The sequence below is a fragment of the Puntigrus tetrazona genome, chromosome 6 (assembly GCF_018831695.1).
Source record: "Puntigrus tetrazona isolate hp1 chromosome 6, ASM1883169v1, whole genome shotgun sequence".
In the NCBI taxonomy this organism is placed as follows: domain Eukaryota; kingdom Metazoa; phylum Chordata; class Actinopteri; order Cypriniformes; family Cyprinidae; genus Puntigrus; species Puntigrus tetrazona.
The window spans coordinates 9,588,104-9,607,520 of NC_056704.1; the positions used below are offsets into that span (position 1 = coordinate 9,588,104).

The 19,417-nt window shown below is 37.3% G+C and overlaps 1 protein-coding gene across 1 annotated transcript in view; it reads right to left on the minus strand.

Annotated features, from left to right (window-relative positions):
- Positions 1-19,417, minus strand: part of LOC122346819 (regulatory-associated protein of mTOR-like) — a 124,174-nt gene that overhangs the window by 1,679 nt on the left and 103,078 nt on the right.

Below are 19,417 nucleotides of genomic sequence, written 5' to 3' on the forward strand. Positions count from 1 at the left end.
ATCTTACATTATTTATTTTTGTATTTTTGCATCAGATGTTGTTGACCAGGACCTTCGGATCCACAAACAGGTGATGTAAGTACAGAGGTGGTTCATCCTCAGCCTATAGATCCTATGAAGTAAGTTCCATGTTTTGAAACAATGTCCATCTCTTTTCATTTTCATTTATTACTTCTCTTTAGAATGAACATGACTTGATTCCATACATTACTTGATTGATTAGGCAGCTTCCTGGGTGAGTCACCATCCAAAAGATCAAAGGGCTCTGGATTTTAATTACAGCACTTACATTCTAGAATGCTCCATTATAAACAGGAAAGGCCAGACTGTTAGGATCCAATAACTTCATACTTACATTTTCACAATTACACTGGGCATTTTCTTTTTTAAATAACTCATACTACAATCATTATTTCTACACTGAAAAAATAATCATTAGATTTACTTAAAATATAGTGCATAATTTTTGCAAGTCTCTCTTTTAAGCAATTGTCTCATTTATTAAAGCAATATTATCTAAAATCCTTAAGCTGGTGATGCTTAAATGTTTGAGTATCCTGGTAAATGGCTTTGCTCAAATTTATGGTTGTGTAACACAATATTTGAAGCTGTTTAAATTATTTCTACCATTAAAGTTTTAACTTTTAACTAAGTTTTAAAACTAATTATAAAATGAAGCTCATTTTAGATTGAAAATGTTTAGTTCTCAACTTTAAAATACCAAGTCACTTATCACGGCTGCAAAGGGAGTGGAAGAAACAACAGACAACTGTGAAGTAATAAAGTTACTATATTGTAGACAAGCGCATCTTAAACATTTTAGCTGTATTATTTGTTTTAAAAAGCCCAACATTTCAAATGTATCTTTAAAGGAGAGTGCAAAGAGTGTTTGTCAAACATTCCAATGGGCATAACTTCAAAACTTTTCTAAAATATTTTTATAACAAATATTAATCATCAGCATACTTTTTAGAATTTTTTGGTGTGTGTTTAAGTGTACAGTTGGGTTTCTAAAATGCTAGATTGTACTGTATGTTTGTATGTAAATTACATAGATGTATGCTGTAGTGACCAGTTAAGCAGAGCATTTAACAAAAAGACTGAAAACATACATTAACTGAACCACAGGAACTGTGACTTTTATTTGTAATTATTTGTATGCTTGTGTGTTTAAATGCAATTTAGGTTATAAACTTTTATGTTAGTGTGTGTATGAAAAAAAGGGTATTGCAGTGGTTTAAGTGAAGGTTAAGGTGTATGCTTCGTGGAACCACAAAACAAAAAATTAAATATGCATTACAGAACAACAGTAAAGTTTCTGTACAAGTTACATTAAAGCATCAACATGTTTTGTTTTCTGTCGTTGCGGGCTATGCGGCTTTGTGTGTGTTGGAGTGTACTGTACAGTTGACTATGTGTTATATATGCAGCATTATCAGGATTACCAGAACACATCAGGCCAGAACATGCATTTGCAACATCATAGCTCTTACTAATTCATTCTTATTTCCTTTTTTAAGATATATCCTAGCATTTTTTTATTTTTTTGTTCTAGTTTCCTCTGAAAAAGCACAGATACTGTGTACAGTGAGCTTAGAACCACTCCAAGGTACAAACAACATTGCAAAAAGAAATTAACCTTGATTACAAACAGTATGTGTGAGTCAGCGTTATAATTGATTTATTTTCTAATTCATACTGTTGCTGGGAATATTGAACATATTAACATACGTAAGTGACCTTAATTCAATCGCTTCTTTCCTTATAATCGATTCTTTTCATCGCTGCTGATCTTTGAAATAATCAAGAGATCATCATGTCCCAGTGTTTCAAAACTTATGAAAGTATGTTAAACTATTTTCCTTTTTCTGAATTTTGTTTTATCGTGATCTTATCTTTTAATACAAATATCTAAACAGTGAAAATACAGCTCATCAGCTTTATTTACTTTTCAATCAATTACTTAAATCTGTTTCATTAACAAGGGCAACCTGAGACTTCAAGTTCATTTCACTTGGAGTGTGTTTCGTGTGGCAGTGCACCCACAGTCCACAACTCTAAAGATGAAAGCCTTTCTTCAGGAGGGCGTAACATGAGCTGAATGTGTGTGTTCAGTCGTGAAGTAGGCTTCCAGTCAGACTTTCCAAATGGGAACAAATAGCAGGGCTGTGGTTTTCCTTTTTAAACAAGAAGGCAAATTACAGAGAACGATTCGTGCTGGTGACTTATAAACCCTGTGAGCCAGAGGAAAGGATGACAAGTGCAGCAAAAATATGAGACAGAAAGACTCAGCCCAATTTTCCTTCTGGGTTCATTATTAAACTACCTCCTCTTACTCGGCTATGACAGATTATGTGGATTTCCAGCAGAAATTAGCATGTTAAAGATGACAAAGGAGAAATGTGTCCTTTGAGAGAAGTGTTTCCCTCTAGGCAGTTTTGGCAAAGCGTAATGGTTAGGGTTTAGGGCTTTAGAGAGTTTAGTCACTAAAAGATCGTGGAGTTTTGGATGGGTGAAATGCGGAGCACAAATTCCAAGTAACAGGAAGCCTTTTTCCTTTCCTTTTTTTTTTTTTGAGGATGTTACTAACATTAACAGATTTCCATGAAAATGAGCCACGCATCTCACATCAGTCTCATCATGCTTGTATTTTTTTGTAGCAAGGCCTGTTAGAGATATGCTGAGCTCAACCATGATGTTACAGAACCAGTGGACTAATGAAATCCTTCACCTTCTTCTGGACTGCTGTGTCCAATGGCATCCATATGTATCCTCATCAACATCCTCCTAAAAAATAATCACATGTAATCCTTTCTTTCCCTTTTCCTATTGACGATTGACATTATTTGTCTGATGCTGCTACTGTGTGTATAGTAAATTACTGCTAAAACCACATGCTTTTCACAAGGCTGCATTTTAATAAAATGAAATGATTTATTTGACTTTCTTTCTGTGTTGTAACTTTAAAACGTATGCTTTTCTGTCTGGAAGTTGAAATTAAGGATAAGTTGTCTCTATGTGTACACTGCATTAACTGCTACAAGTTAACGGCTGAATATCCAGTTCACCTGCGTCTGTATCTCGGCTGACAAAAATAATGTAACATTTAGCATTAGCTAGAGGAAACCAGATAATAGCTAGTGAGTCCCACCACATACTCAGCTCACAGCCTGACATCATAAGCATCGTTCACACCGGCACAAGAACATTAAGGAGTTCTAAAATGGTTCTCCACGTTAACCAGTAGCAGCGTCTACACCACAACTGTAATGATAAAGACACAGACAACAAATATTGTGGATTCATTTTCAGTTGGTTGGGACTACTATGTGCTACGGAGTGCTGGGCAGTGAATCATTCAGTGTTGATATTGGTGTACTTTGGATAGTCGTCCCCGTGAAGGAGCCCACCAGGGGTCCAGTTATTGCTTGCTGTGTCAATGTTATTAGTATATATAACTATGGATTATGATAACATTGTACCTATCCTAATAAGTTGTCCAGAGCATTTTAAAGTCAAGAAATGTAAGAAATGAGGAGTCAAATAACTTTTCTACATTGTCTGTCTTTCTGTCTAGTCTTAAAAAATGGTGAGTATTTGCTTTCTTGTTCCATATCTTTTGATTCTTTATTAACAAACAGAGCTACTGTTACTTCATGTTACTAATAACTGCAAACAACAAGATCTGCCCATAAAGTTTACTGATATTTACTTTAAACTTGTGAATGCTTCTGTAGAGGAGAAAACATTTTTGAAAAAGCTTTAATGCTAATGAGTGTGTTATTGTCATTTGTGGTAAGTTAGCTATATATGTCAAAGTAGGGTCATAATTTCTCAATGTAACAACAGAGGAAAAAAAACATCTGGACTTTGTTTTTCATTTCCAGTGTTTTGTGTTTTGTTTTAGTGCAAATGGAAGTTTCAACCATCAAAATTATCTTAATGCCATTCCATTCAATTTTATTGATTTATGAGCTAAGCAGCTTATTTTCTCCACATTCTTCTCGAGTCTTTCCCAGTGAGAGAAACTACTGATCAGCCTGTGTTTCATCACATATTTATAGCCCAGTGCAGTAAAACAGGAAGTCGGACTAATCAACAACAACTTTTTCAGCCCTTCATTGAAAGGGTTAAAAAAAAAAGTTGTTGTTGAGACAATCTGACTTCCCTATTTTTACTGCACTGGGCTATAAAATATGTGATGGCTACAAACTATTATATAATTTCTTGGCAGAAATATTAATTTTTAACTCGTAAATCAATAGTGAATGGGAATGGCATTAAGATAATTTTTGATAGTTGAAACCATTGCGACAAACGCAAAACTGAAATGAAAATTAAGTCGTTGTTATTACAGTATTTATGACCTACTTTGACATATATGCTTTACCGCAATATTTAATAACACATATTGCGTAAGCTTTTTCCAAATATTTCTCTCTGAAGCGCGTTACAAGTTTAAAGAAGTAAACTATCGGTAAACTTTATGAGCGAATATTGATGACTGAAGACCAACCAATAACATGGTAACAACCTTCTGTTTGAACAACGAAATCAAGCTTTTGTATGTGGAAAGCAAATACTGACCATTTTGAACTGAACTTGAAAAGACGGGCAATATGAAAAGTTATTTTGAATCTTCATTTACATTTCTTTTGGTCTTAAATAACTTTCTGGATAACTAATCAAGACTAGTACAATGTATATGTGATATATATCAATAACATTGACACAACAACAGACCTGGTAAAATATAAATGAGACAATTATCCGTACCTCAATATCAACAAACTCAATTCACTGCCCAGCATCTAACATATAAAATCAGTCACCAACAAACTGAAAATAACAATGACTGGCCCGATATACTATCAGCCATTATGTTTTGACTGCTGCTACTGGTCAACATGAAATCGACTTTAGAAACCTTATCTTCTTGTGCGAAACTAAATCTATTTGGTAGTGAAAACTCTAACTATTATCTGGTTTCTCAACTATCTTAAATGTTATTTGTTGCCAGACTCTTGCAGTTAACTCTTGCGGCGGTTAATACGAATATTGCACGCCAGAACAACTTATCGCCAATTTCAACTTCATCAGTTTGAAAGTTATTGCTGCGTTTGCACAACACAGAAAAGAATGCGGCCTTGTATGTGATTTGTACTACACAGTAGTGCAACACTGGTGAAACGAACAAGCAATCGTCGAGAAAGGATTACATGTTATTTTTAGGGAGCGATGGAGAACGGCAGATGATGTATTGTTACGGCTGTCGAAGAAGGTGAGAAGATTTCCGGTGATCACTGGTTCGGAAGATCATGGTTGGCTCAGTATTGGCAGGCACTAGCCGCAAGCGTGATGAACGGTGAGTGCGTGTCCTCGACGCCCTGTGAAATCTGTTGTGTTAATGGCATCCTCAAAAAGGAAGAAGACTTCCTACTTGGAAATTTGTGCTCATATTCACCCATCCAAACGCGATATCTTCAGTGACTAAACCGTCTCTAAACCGTAAGCCACAAACTGCCTGAAGCTTTTCTCAGGTACATTTCTCCTTGTGCATCTTTAACATGCTAATTTCTGTTGAAATCACATAATCTGTCGTAGCTGATGAAAAGTGGTTATTAATAAACGAAGAAATTGGTTGATCTTTCTGTCTCATATTTTAACACTTCTATCATCTGCGGCGCTACGGGATTATGTCGCAAATATATTAACTGCTATACTGTAAATTCTGGCCTCTGTTTAAAGAAAACTGACTAACCCCGACACAGTGCTTTAAGCTTTCGCGCGATGGTACGCATTCGGTATCATGTTACGTCTCTGGCGTCTTTAGAGTTGTGATCCTTTTGCGTAAAATACTATAAAGCCTCAAACGAGTCGGGTGCTGCCAAGCAGACACTGAAAGCTGTTTGAGCCGAAAAGCAAATAAAAAGCTGATGATTGCATGTTTTCGCTGTTTGGAATATTTGGCGTAGTAAAAGATGGATCACGACTCGTCTCGAAATAGTTTAACGTACTTTCGCGGACCACAATGCCTGAAGTTATGGGTGATGTAGCGATTATTTCAGGCGAAAACAATGGATGAAAGAATGATTGCAGAAAAACTTGATTGAGATGGGTGCTTTCGTGTTAACATGTTAATATTCCTACGCAAGCTTTAAGTAATTGAAAATAAATCGATTATAGCAGCGACTCGCACGTATTCGACTGCATCGCATAATTTCACACGCCGTGTGTTGTATAGTAAGTCTGGCTTCACTGTACGTATCTGTGCAGCTTTCAGAGGAGTATAGAAACAAAACAAAAAATGTAAGTGTCTTAAAGAAACAAACAGACCAAAATAAAACTATGACGACACCGTGCAGCATTCTTGGCCTCTAAACCTCTGATAATCTTGCATACTGTAACACATGATCAACTGTACAGTACACTCCAACTTTACACAAGCATTCCACAGCTCATAGCATTAACAAAAAACTGACAACAATGTAACTGTAATAGAAACTTGCACTGTTGATTCTGTAATACCTTTAAACCCTGTTTTGTGGTTCCCTGAGCTTGCACATAACTCACTTAAACCACTGCACTTTTCATACGCACTAACATAAAAGTTTATAATCTGGTGCTAAACACACAGCTTTTACAAATAAAAAGTGCAGTTCCTGTGGTTATTAATGTATGTTTTCAGTCTTTTGTTAAATGCTCGTTTAACTGATGCTACAGCATACATCTTAATGCATCTTACATACAAGCATGCAGTACAACATTTTAGAAACCCAACTTGTAAACACGCCAAAATTTAAAAATATGCTTTGACATTATTTGTTATGAAATCATTTTGCTTTTTGGTTAAGTGCCCATTGAATGTTGACAACACCTTTATCTCCTTTGGAGTACATTTGAAACGCAGTTTTAAAACAAATAATACAGCTAAATAGTATTAACTAATCTGCAGTTATCATATTCTTCCCACCTAATGACTTATTCCATTTTCAGTCTAAATGACACAAATTTATAATTGATTTTAAAACTTTAGTTAAAAGTTGAAAGCAATGACAGAAGCAGCTAACTTAAGCAACTTCAAATATTGTATTTTTCAACAATAAATTTGAGCAAGCTACCAAATCAAACTTGTCACCAGCAAATTTAGATAATATTGCTTTAAGACAGTATGAACTTGCAAAGAGTATGCTATATTTTAAATGAAATCTAGCGTGTTAATACAAATTGTAGAAAATAATGATTGTATTAATATTATTTAAAGAAAATGCCCAGTGGTAATGGAAAATGTAGTATGGCTGTGAATCTAATTAGTCTGGCCTTCCCTGTTTATCGATATCTCCCCTAGAATGCTGAAAGTGCTTTGTAATTAAATCGAAATACTGATCTTTGAATGTTGATCACACCCGAAGCGGTTCTGGCCTTCATGCATGCAAGGAATAAAATAAGTATTCCTATTCACAAGAGAAATGGCTATTAAGGGCGCTGCGCGGATGCCAGGCGGATGAACACTGCAATGTGCTCTACATCGCAACTGGATTTATTGAATCTAGGCGTCTGGTCAACAACATCTGTTGGCGTACAAAATACAAAATTATTTAATCGAGAATGCATTCGAACGAGCCTGTGTTACGTAACGGCTCGCAATCATCTTTCCCCAGTATTACCAGCGTCGACTCACCTGAAGATCTTTCATTCAAACACTCTCGCATGTTATTCACCACCGCTGAAACTTACAGCAAAAGGTAAATGCGTATGGCCGCTATGCAGCTGCCGCACGATCCAGTCAGAAGCGCAAATTGAGTCAGAAATACGTGCTACTTTACGCTCACTGTATGTGAGAAGTCTGGCTGTCAATACCAGCATGCACAAATATATTTTCCAGTGTCATTCCATTCCCCAACAGCTCATTATTTTGTTTTTATTTGTATGTACATGATAATATTGTGAACATTGTGAGAACCCATGTCTTTAACACCTTTATATTTACTGAAATGATGATGAATGTTTAACATCTTTACGTATCTATAATTCAATTTTCAGCGTGTTGAATATGTTAGGAGCCAATAAATTTTGTGATTATCAGTGATTCGCTAACTAACGGACATACTATGCCTTGTTTTCGGACCCCTTGTCACTTTGAGTCTCATGTAACCTTTGACACTACATTTGAATAGCTTTATTTGGTCTGAACTCGGCAACATATGCTGGGTACGCGGCAGAAAACTGTTCATAATAACGCTGTATGAGAATCAACATTTACTACTTCGACACCAAATATTTAAACCAAGCAACATTTTTAACGAAGGTTAAGGTAGAAATAATGAACCTAGTTTATATGACACAATTCATTGAAATGTTAAAAGAAGAATGCAGAAAGAAGATTTTGTCAATGTATGTTGAGGAATCAATTCAAGAAAACATTCAAAGAAATAAAAGAATTTTAATGGAGCACAGTGCTTACACAAATGTTGTTTCATGTGCAAATACATACACACATTTTTATATGATATTTAACGGTATTCTGTGCTTTTACAGATATTGTTTAAACAAATGAAACAAACAGTGTGGTAAACAACATGTAACAACTGCGCTTGCTGCAACAAGCTGTGAATGAAGAAAAGCACGTAGACAGATGATTTAGAAATGGGAATTTGGTGGTGAACTCTGCTGTTCTAAGAGACAAAGAAGAAGATGAAGCAGTTGATACAACTGCTGATGATATTTGATGACAATTTTATCGACTGGTGCATTAACCATCAGTTACTATTTTCTCTTTTTCACTTGTTACTTATGATATGACAAACTAAATAAAAAAGTAAAAAATCTGAAGTAATTCCACAAAAAAGTGCTTTATTTTATTTAGAAAAAGCACATTTACCTCCGTTTCATAATCTTATGAAAGTCTGCTATTTTTAACTCCCTGACCATTTTGGCTCATGCTCACCATATATGATAAGACTATAAGACTATTTCGGACCATTTAGTTCGTATGTCGTTTCTGTCGATCACCTTTCTATTCAGGCATCAGTAAACGGTAATTTAATAACATTGGTGCAACTGGCTGACAAATATCGTGATCAGGTAAGTGATTCAAAAGCCTGAATCTTCTGATCTGCTCGTTTTGACTCATGGCTGCTGACAAGCTGCTTTTGAATGGGGGCACTTTTAAATGTGAGTTGCTTCAGCAGAGAATAAATCTTCAAATCTGTTCACAGGAGTAACAGATCTTTTTACTGACAAAATGACTCTCCTCTAATGATTGTGAATAGATATGACAAACACATGTGAGAGTACAGTGCAGTATTCAACATGTCTAGGCTTCCCCGAAACAGATTCCATCCATTTTCCGAGAGGCTCTGAGCCTGATCATCAGGGCTTCAGCATGAGGCAGAAGGAATGAGTTTGGTAATTTAGTCTGAAAGGAAGCAATAAATGACCACAACTCAGTCTATTTAACTAGTGAAAAGGGCTCAATGAAGTGATGATAACTGTGGATGAGTGAAAGTAAGCAAGAAGCAATAAATATCTTATGTGTCATATTGAACTCGAGTTAAAGAAATAAATCTGTTGAAACTTGCAGAAACTTTCGAGTGTTGAGAGAAAAAGATCAAATAATAACATTAAAATAGTCTCTTGCTTTTCTATGGATATTCACATAACTGGGCCCAACAATTGTGCTGGCAAAACGATCGAAAATGTGCGACTGTTTGCAACACCAAAATTGCCTACTCAAACCTTTAAGTAACCTCAACTCTAGACAACTTAAGCGTAAGCCGATCGGCTTCACACTGATGGTTTGGCAGCCTCTGCTCTTTTACCTGTGACGAAGAGAAAAGTTGAAAGACTGATTTGACGGTCGAGTGTGCAGCTAGCTGTTTCTTTTCTGAAAGGACCAGCAGGCATCATGCAGAATGCGGCTACCTTTCCACGTCGCCGAGCTGCAGTGTGGACAGAGATGTGAGTCGAGATGAAAAAACTTTGCCTGCAGGTGTAGATGTTAGATAAACTGTTGTATATTCGGTTTCTTAAGTCGCCAATACAGAATTGAGCGTTTTAAAATGTTTTGGTGATGATTTCTTTCTTCATGGGTATGGAGGAACGATTTGAGGCTGTCGCTTGCATTTTTGCTGATAGAGAGCAAGGCTGGCTTACGATTGTCAATCCAGCTAAACTCGCTGAATGTGATTTAAAGTCGTGTTCTCGAATGAAACATGCAATGACTTCAAGCAACATTACATTGCATTGAAAAGGCATTATGGCTCAGTAAAGCAACTCTTATAAAATTTTCAGGATTTCAGATAACTCTCACCACAAAGGAGTTTGAAATGAAAGGATACAATGTGCTGTCGATGAGCATGTAATGCAATCTCCTCTCTCTCTCTCTCTCTACTCAGGCATATCTTTGACTGCCATTTTAGAAAAGGCAGATGTTTAAATTTGAATGTCATTTTACAAAAACTGACTATAGGCCCCGATGCTGAAAAAGCTCACCTTACGACTGTATTCGTGTCACTCTTTATCGAAGTGTTAGCCGGTATTTGCCTCTGCTAACAGACTCACTGTGATGTCTTTTACTGAATCATATGATGCACAATTACCCCAGTTTAGTCGTGACAATGATTTCCACCTTCATAAAGCAAAGGACAAGATATTTACACTATCAGTAACATCGCTGCCTAACAGAACTGAAGGCCAAACTACAACAGTGGGCTTCATTTGGCTGGAAGGCGACTGTCTTTGTGAAATAACATGGCTGATAAAAATCGGCTGTTTGGACAACTACCTATTAAGTGTTATCCAAACTAAATAACATAAAGAAATTAAATTATAGTTCTAGGCTCTCGAGATTCGGAGGAACCTGAAGTGTCGCATGCAGAAATACAAAAAGCCAGAATTTATAAGCTTCTTTCTTTGTCACTAATGGTAAAATTAGAATTGAAGTAAATTTATTAAGTAAAACTGTGGTCAATCAGCAAAAATATAATGAATGCCGGATGTGCTTTGCTACGATTAATTTATTTATGCTACTGACTTTTGAACCTCGGGTTTATGATGACACTCTTATTACAGTCACGTAACCGGCCTTTCATCATCTTGCGAGACGCAACCGTAATCTCTGCTCTGCGTAACATTGATATGCGAAAAGAGTTGTTATCAGGCTTGAAAACTAAGCCTTTCTCAACAGGGTCATTACCTTAATTGAGGTAATGTTAATCTGCTGTGGTAGACTATCAAACCAACGAACTTCCATTGACAGAGAGCTGGCAGTAATCAAAAGCCTGTTTGTTCATTTCTTCAAAACCATCAACGAGCTCAGGCTTTGAAAACAGAGCAGAAACAGTGATGATAGCAAATTGTTTTTGCATCTTTTATCTCGTGTCATAATTTTAGTTTCACTGAGCAAAGTGAGCAATGAAGGCACTGCCTCTGCTGCAAACGGTGCATCTGACTTTTGATTGCTCCTTTGGCTTCAGCAACCTGCACTGCTATTCATTGAATCACTTTGCCTACAATGCCATTGTATTTGCTGCCATTAATACGAATGTTTGATCTTGAAATATTGAAATACTATTTCAGCTCCTTTTAATCCTTTCGAGAAGCTATTGTTGATTTCACGGCTGATGGTGTTCTCCCTGAAACCTCGGCTGAAGTAGTGCAGCGATGTGTTATCAAAGCAGAGGCAAAAGACAGAACCGAATTGGCACGTGTCTCACTGCTATATAAAAAAGCAAAAAGATTTAAAATAGCTGTGACTGCAACAAATGACTCACTATAAAGCATCTGTTGCTCACCATAGAAACCACTGGTAATTTCATGGAGTGAATAACGTGATAACATTTTACAAAAGTTCTTTATGGTGAGGGCGACGAAGTAAATTCGTTACTGCTTCAACAGTGATGTTCATGGCCGAGTTAGAAACACCGCCAGCTGCGGTCTCTGTTTCCCAGCAGACATATATTAATCGCTTCTTATTGCCCCGTCAAGCTAAGCATGTCTGTCCTTAGATGAGGAAGGATGATGGCGTGCTATGCATTTGAAAGATGAATCCCTTCAACAACATTTACAGTGATGAGTGTTTATGTATTGGTGATCTCAGCTGTTTGAAAGGAGATATTGAATTATGTTAAACTTTTCTGGATAACTAAATGCATTTATTACTCTGATATTGTATAAAAAAAAATGGCACGACGCTACCTTAGTGTCAGAGGCTCATATTGCTGTTATCGAAGCATTTTATTGAGCTATCTTAATCCTGCAATAGAAGCAAAATACTGTTCAAGCTTCTTTAATGAGGACTGGCTCGGCTTTAATGGCTCTACTGTTTCTGCTGAAAGTACTGCGAAGTCGGCAAGAAAAAATGTCGAAACACATTTCTCCTTTGCTTCTTTGCAGACGGCAGTAAACGTCTTTCCTCTGTCGATTTCGTTTTTCACTGTTGAACTGTGTCTGAATTCCCGAAGAACATCGGCGAATAGAGGCGAGCATGAGCTCAGGAAACAACAACAACCGTTGAACTGTGTGTTCCTCGCGCTGTCGGTCTATGAAACTGCTCTTCTTCTTGCTCGCTGTGACGGCATCACGTTCTGTAATGCGAGTGAGCCGTGCAACATGAAGTCTTGTCGTGAGTGTTTAATAACCGTCTTGTGAAAGTATACTGGATGAGATGAACGAACAATGTTGGCGTCTGTGTTTGTCTCAATGTTCACATTGTATCTTCAACGGCTCGGCTCGTGTGGTTGCACGCATGACATACTGAGAAAAACTTTGGTTTGATGACGGTAGTCGCGCAACTGACTGATTTGGCAATGATGATGTGAAATATGCTGTTACTTCAGTGGTACTGGCTGCTGCGACACCTGCTTGCTTGCAATGTAGCATTGCATTGTATTCTTAACGTCTTAGCCTGCTCTCCCTTGTGTCAAGGAAGTGAATATTGCACATAAAAGTGACCAAGCTTTATTTAAACACAATGGAGATTATTTAGGAAGTGTCTGTCTACACCCATTCACATGCAAATATTTTAATTTAAATAAAATAGACTAAATAATTTGATTTAGTTAATATTTCATTTAACAGTGAAGCAAAAAGCTAGTATGTATTAAAGTTCTAACTGAAAATCTTGATTAATAAATGAACACACCTTAACGAATAATTTTTGTGAATAAACTTTGTTAATAATTGGTTGAACAACTAAGTTAATAATATAGCTATTACAGCACACACATATTTAACTAACTCAAGCTACAAAAGAAAATTATATCATGACTTTGCTAAGAATCTCATATATACCACTACTGTACTTTCAGGCTTTAGGAGTACATGTGACAACACACATGTTGTATTTTAAAACAAAAAAAAACAGTATGATATGTCATATATTTTTGTCCCAAGTACTATATATATATATGTATATGTATGTATATGTATATATATATATATAATTTCTCTTTATTGTAAATGGGTGGTCGAAATTCAAGTCTATAACGACAATATTTGGCAAATCGTTTTCACTTCTGCAGTAAATGTACGAATTCCCGCTGATAATAAGGTTGTGACATTTTGAGACAAATAACTTAATGCGAGTGGTTATTTACAGATAACGCGGCTACTGCCCGATGATGTGAGTTTTGTTGAGACAGTTGGTGCAAACGCAAATCAAGACAATTTGCAACCGCACTGCATTTGAGCCGGTATTGGCTGGTAAAAGTGTCGCTTACAGGTGAAGAGGAAGGGAGGAGGAAGGTGACGTCTTCACCCACGTAACGAGCACTGCTTGCAACGATGTAAATAAACAACAAGTTTAAGTAGTTATCAGAGCTTAACCTACTGCCTGCTATCACTTCACGCAGCTCTGTTCTCTTAATTGACAGGAAGTGTGTTGCCTGAAATGAACCCAGAAACAGGTGATCGCTCTGACTTTAGACTGAGCTTTCTCTGTTTGAAACGGAGGGTTTAGTGAACCCAGGAAGTAGTGAATGTGTCATTCTTCAGACCAAAAGCCTTCTGCTTCAGGTATCGACAACACGAATCAACAGAGAAAATACTCTTTATTCTACTTCTGTAAGAAGGCAATTCCACATAGATGTGCATGAATTTCTGGCATCCCGAAAAACAGAAGTATACTAATAACAGCACTTAGCATATAAAAAAACATGGCATGTGTATAACAACATTAGGAAAGAGACGGAAAAACAATGACGAAACCAACAGACAAATAAATGAGCCATGCTTAATGGTTTGACCGAGTGCTGATAGTTTTTAAACCGTAATTGGCACTGATCTACGGCTTAAAGCACCTGATTGTTTCAATTTGACTTATTTATCTTTTTTCTTTAGATGTTAAAACCAAACACAGTTAATGAAACGGTGATTTCAGTGGCTGAAACCATCTAACTCTGATAACTGAAAAAACGACTGTCTGATAAAAATAACATCATCGTTTAAGTTCGCAATAGTGCTTCAAACAGAATCTCTTGAATAAAATAAATGTCCAAAGAAAACAAGTGTGTTCAATAAAGTGCTCCTATACTATGATGTGCAGCAGCAACAGAAAATAATAAAACACAAATAAAAGGACAAGAAATGAAGAGATTAAGCGGAAGAAAAATTGTCTGAATAAATAAAATACGAATATTGACCAGTTACAAGCAACATGGCACCTGGCGCGGTTAGAATGAATTTTCGAAGGTATAGTCAAGCCGATCATACATGACATCATCGTGACACAGTAAAGCACTAAAGATGATGAAAAACTACGCACAAGTGTTTTACCTTCGATATGCTCAAATGACCTGAACAGCAAACTCGAGACTTTGAAGATCAATGTAGCTCCTGAGTGAGCACAAAGCATATTCCCAATTCATTATCTTTCAATATATCTGACATTTATTATTGAAATGTAATCTGATATTGACTGTGTTCTCCTGAAGGCTCAACTATGACTGGGTATATAGTTCATGATCACCTCACAACAAAAGTTTTACTTAGGGCTGTAATGAAAGGAAAGAAAACGTCAGCTAAACAAAACACGCTCTGATCGAAACTTGTACAAAAGCCATTTCCGTCTGTTCTCTGAACTTGTGTTAACTGCTGTTTACAACTCTCGCAGCATACTAATAAATTTATTCACATTATGTACTTTCCAAATAATCAACGTCTGTTAAACAAAAAATGACAAACGAAGGCTCCACTGTTTGCTAGCATACGAAGATATTCACCCAAATATTAAAACAGAATCGTTTACATACCGCATGTTCTGTTAAACCTATGTGTTTTTAAAATTCATTAAATCTTAAGGTACACAGTCCCAATATTGAATGAAAGAGATATAAAAAAAATATCTGATAATATCTTTCATTCTAAAAAAGAAGAATGAAGAGAGCCAAAACTGTATAAAAATAAATAACAAATAATAAAAATAATAAAAATTCTTCAGCAAAATGCTGAACTTCGCAAATATTGCTCATGGATTGGCTGCCGCTCAGCTTTTAATAAACACTTTCATTTGATTCTAATAACAGGCTAAATTGTGCACGGTGTTTTGCAGATGACCTCTGTGAAGCTGTTTAAACACGGAAGCAAAATGACTGGTCAGACTTAGCGATGCGTTGAGCGAATGAAGTGTGCGATGACTGGGCTGTTCCCACGCTAATCTTTATGTCTCTGCGAGCAACGAACTGTTTATTGGTGACTCCCAGGCAAAGTGAAAGTGCTGAAAATGCGAAATGAACATTTTTCTGTGCCGTCAACTTTGCGCTCATTTTTCACTAACAACGATACCATCTTCAATTTTAAAAACCAAATGAACAATCTGCAACGTTACATATGAATCTGCTTGAAAAACCGGTCTGCTGTGGTGATGTGATGAATGTTGACCACTGCTCAGAAAGACTAGTAATGGTGCTACAAATGAGCTACGCATGAGCTTCATTAATAACTAGACTGAGCTCTCTGTCTTAGTAATATGTCAATGACAAGAAAAAACATTATATAATTTTAATGCAAAAAAAAAAAAAAACAGTCTTTAACACAGATTGTATGGAAGTAAAAACAAATGACAAGCTCACTCTCTCGTCTTTATATTTCTTGTTATTAATCTACTTACTCTTTTAATACGATTTTTAAGCTTATCTTTAAAAAAAAAATATTTATACGAACTCCACAGTGCTGAGCATGAACAAATAATTTTAACATACCTATCATGTGCAATGACTATCAGACAAATTTAGTAATAAACTACAATAAAATATTGTGTTGTGCAGAAAATTTAACTTGAGTAACAATGATGTGTGTTGATGTTATTGATATTGGTGAAACATGCGTGGAGTTGTGTTGGCGATAAGCTGCGACATCTGTTAACTGTTCTTCGCACGAAAATACACACTAAAAAACTGTGGATCTACGGCAGATTGACGAAGGTTGTCAGCTTTGTGCTTCAACGAAGTGCTGACGGGCACTGAAACTCAGAAGGCGCCCACTGGCTGCTGGGCGACACAGAGGCAGGGAGAGATTCGTCGACTCACAACATCTGTCGAGTTGACACTACTCGACTTTGCAGAGAAGGTGTCGATTCCAGAAAAAATTGGCCAGACAACGAAATATAAAAAATTTGTTTTTAGATCTTTATGTACGGTTTTAAATATTACGCTCTGATATTAATTCATAATGAGGAAGCCCATGACGAGAATCAACAGCCAATAATAATGGACACAATATAGTCGTCGTGAGTTCAACGGCTTCTTCAGACATTCATTGTGTTGTTACACGGAGTCATTACATCGAGGCGGCGGAGGTGGTCGTCGTCGTGTCTGATCTCTTCTGCTGATGAAGCCTGAACATCTGCCAGCGCCAGTCATTACGCGCAGGGTAAGCAAAATGAAGACCTGCTATTTTTATTTTTCTAATATTTTATTAAAGGTGCGAAACCATACCACAGTGGTATATCGCTCCGCCTGTTGAAGCATTGCCCGCAGCCAGCTTCAGTAATGGTGATTGCTTTAATAACCCAGTTTGACTCTTTTAATTTAGTAACGACAGACCAGTTTCAAATCAGCTTTCTAGACCATCTGCATTCGGATATCACATCTTACCCAGTAAGTGAAACCAGGCAGCTGATAGCTCAGTCTCTGCCCGTCAAAACAAATCATGGCTTGTGTTGTGATACATCCCCATTGAGTTATACGGCTATAAACTGTTAGTGAAGAAGAGAGGAGAGCAAGAAGAACAAAAGCATAAGTTACTAAGCATATCGGAGACTGGTATTCACTGCTGTTATTGCTCTATCTGAAATGACGAACATGATTCTGCGAGGAACATATAACATTTTGTCAACTGACGCAGAACTTAGGGCTATGTAAGCATGTAACGTGATTCTTCTCTGCACTGGCACTCAGTTCGCGAATGTGAAGTATTAACTGCGTGGCTGAATGCTGTTGTGGCCAAGAATTTGCAACATGCGTAGCGAAAACAATGTACGTGTGCAAAAAAGCATCATCGTTAATCCAAGTCGCAGCAATCAACAAATGTTGTTTTTGAAGGTAATCTGTCTGCTGCGAACATACTGCGTGACACAGTTCGTGTAATCGGTTAGAAGGAGTCTTGATCTGCTTTATTTGCCTTTGTATTTTTTCTAAGCGACGAAATGTTGCATAATGGGTGTATTGATATGTATAAGCGATCTCGCAGCGGCGGCGCGGGCTGAATGATGACTCGTCACTTTGCCGTCTGCAGAATATTGAGTGATTGCAGTACCAGTCAGCGCATCGTGCTACTACGAAAGAAGAACTGAGCTGTGAATAGGCATACACGGTAATATTTTTAAATGAAGTGTGTGCGGGAAAGCGACACTGACGATAATGTGTGTCTCGACTCACTACGGCGCTCGCGACAGCTGCGATCGTTCTTCTATGGAATCGTCGCACGACGAAGATCTCTGATGGTATGTTACAGTACAGGCGGCGCTGTTTTTAACACGGATCGCAGAGAAACTGCCAGTGGGTTGACAACATTGACTCTTCTGAAAACAACGAAACGCGATGAATAAGACTTTGAAGGTAGCTTTCACCACTACTGCCATTTCTGTGAACTTTCGGAGCCCATTCAGAATCTTTAATAAGGTTGCGACTGTTGAACAAATTGATAGTTCATTATTGACGCGCGATAAAGGACGAAAAAATTTTTGTTCAACATAGTAAACAGAGAGCTTTCAAAGACAGATTTCAACAACCTTTGTCATCTTTATTAACTGCAGAGAAGAAAGTATGCGGTATTCTGGTGACACAGCAACTAAATAGTGGCGAGTACAAAAGTAGTCTGACAACCTTTAACTGAACTGGTGTGATATGATACAGATGTTGCAGAGGCAGAAAATCTGTGACAAACTGTAACTGTCGAGAATATGGCGCAGGACTCAATTCAAGAAAGTAAGTACGTGACGCGAACTACAACAGGCTCTCAAGGAGCGTGGCTGATGTGTTCGAAATAGCCGAGAATGGCTTTGTGAAATTTGAAAATGAGTAAAGGTGCGTAGCTAAGGCTGAAGAAAAACTGGCGTCTTGCTGTTTTAATCTTGAACATTCGAAATACTTACAGCACTTTCAGAGAAGTATTACATTAGCATTATTTAAATGTTCATGAGCTGCACATAACTGACCTATGTTTCTCATGGAAATTTATGGGCCAGTGCCTGTGGTTGTGAACAACCGGTTACTATTGCAAATACTTTTATCAACCGAACAAGTAACGAAGTAAAACTCGAAATGTGCTGAACGAAGTAACTGGACACTGTCTAACGAAGTTGAAAATTTTAGACTATCGTTGGTCGCTACCGGTAACGACAACACATCGAAGACGCCGAATACATTGCTCGATTCGGTAACCTGACTTTGGCACCAAAGATGCTCAGAGAACGATTCAGCTGTTTGATTCTCTAAGGCTTAACAGCAGGCCACTATGATCCATCTCCTTCTCGATTGTTAGCAATGATCTGCCGAACTGTTTTATTAATGAAATTCCGAGTGGTATGGCGTGTTTGACCAGGGCCCAGTGATTGCGAACGAAGATCTGAAATGCCGACACACACCGTCGTAGGCCCATTCAGGTCGCTGCCCGAACATCCGTCAGACTGCGGCTACTAGTGACAGCTGGCACATGACTTGAGCTGGTCTAACTGTCTGCTCCTGACCTTTCTGGCACCCTAAGCTACAAGCAAGCCAGACATTGGAAGAGTACAGATATCTGGATTTATAAAGCCTTTCAGTAGCCAGCGACGTCAGACCCGAATTTAAAAGTGACAACTATGTGCATTTATGAAGATTTTATTGTTTCCACAGCTATTAATTTTTTGTGTGTGATGCAGTCCAATACTGGGTGTAATATAATATTACAATCATTATCAATGGATCATTTCAATATT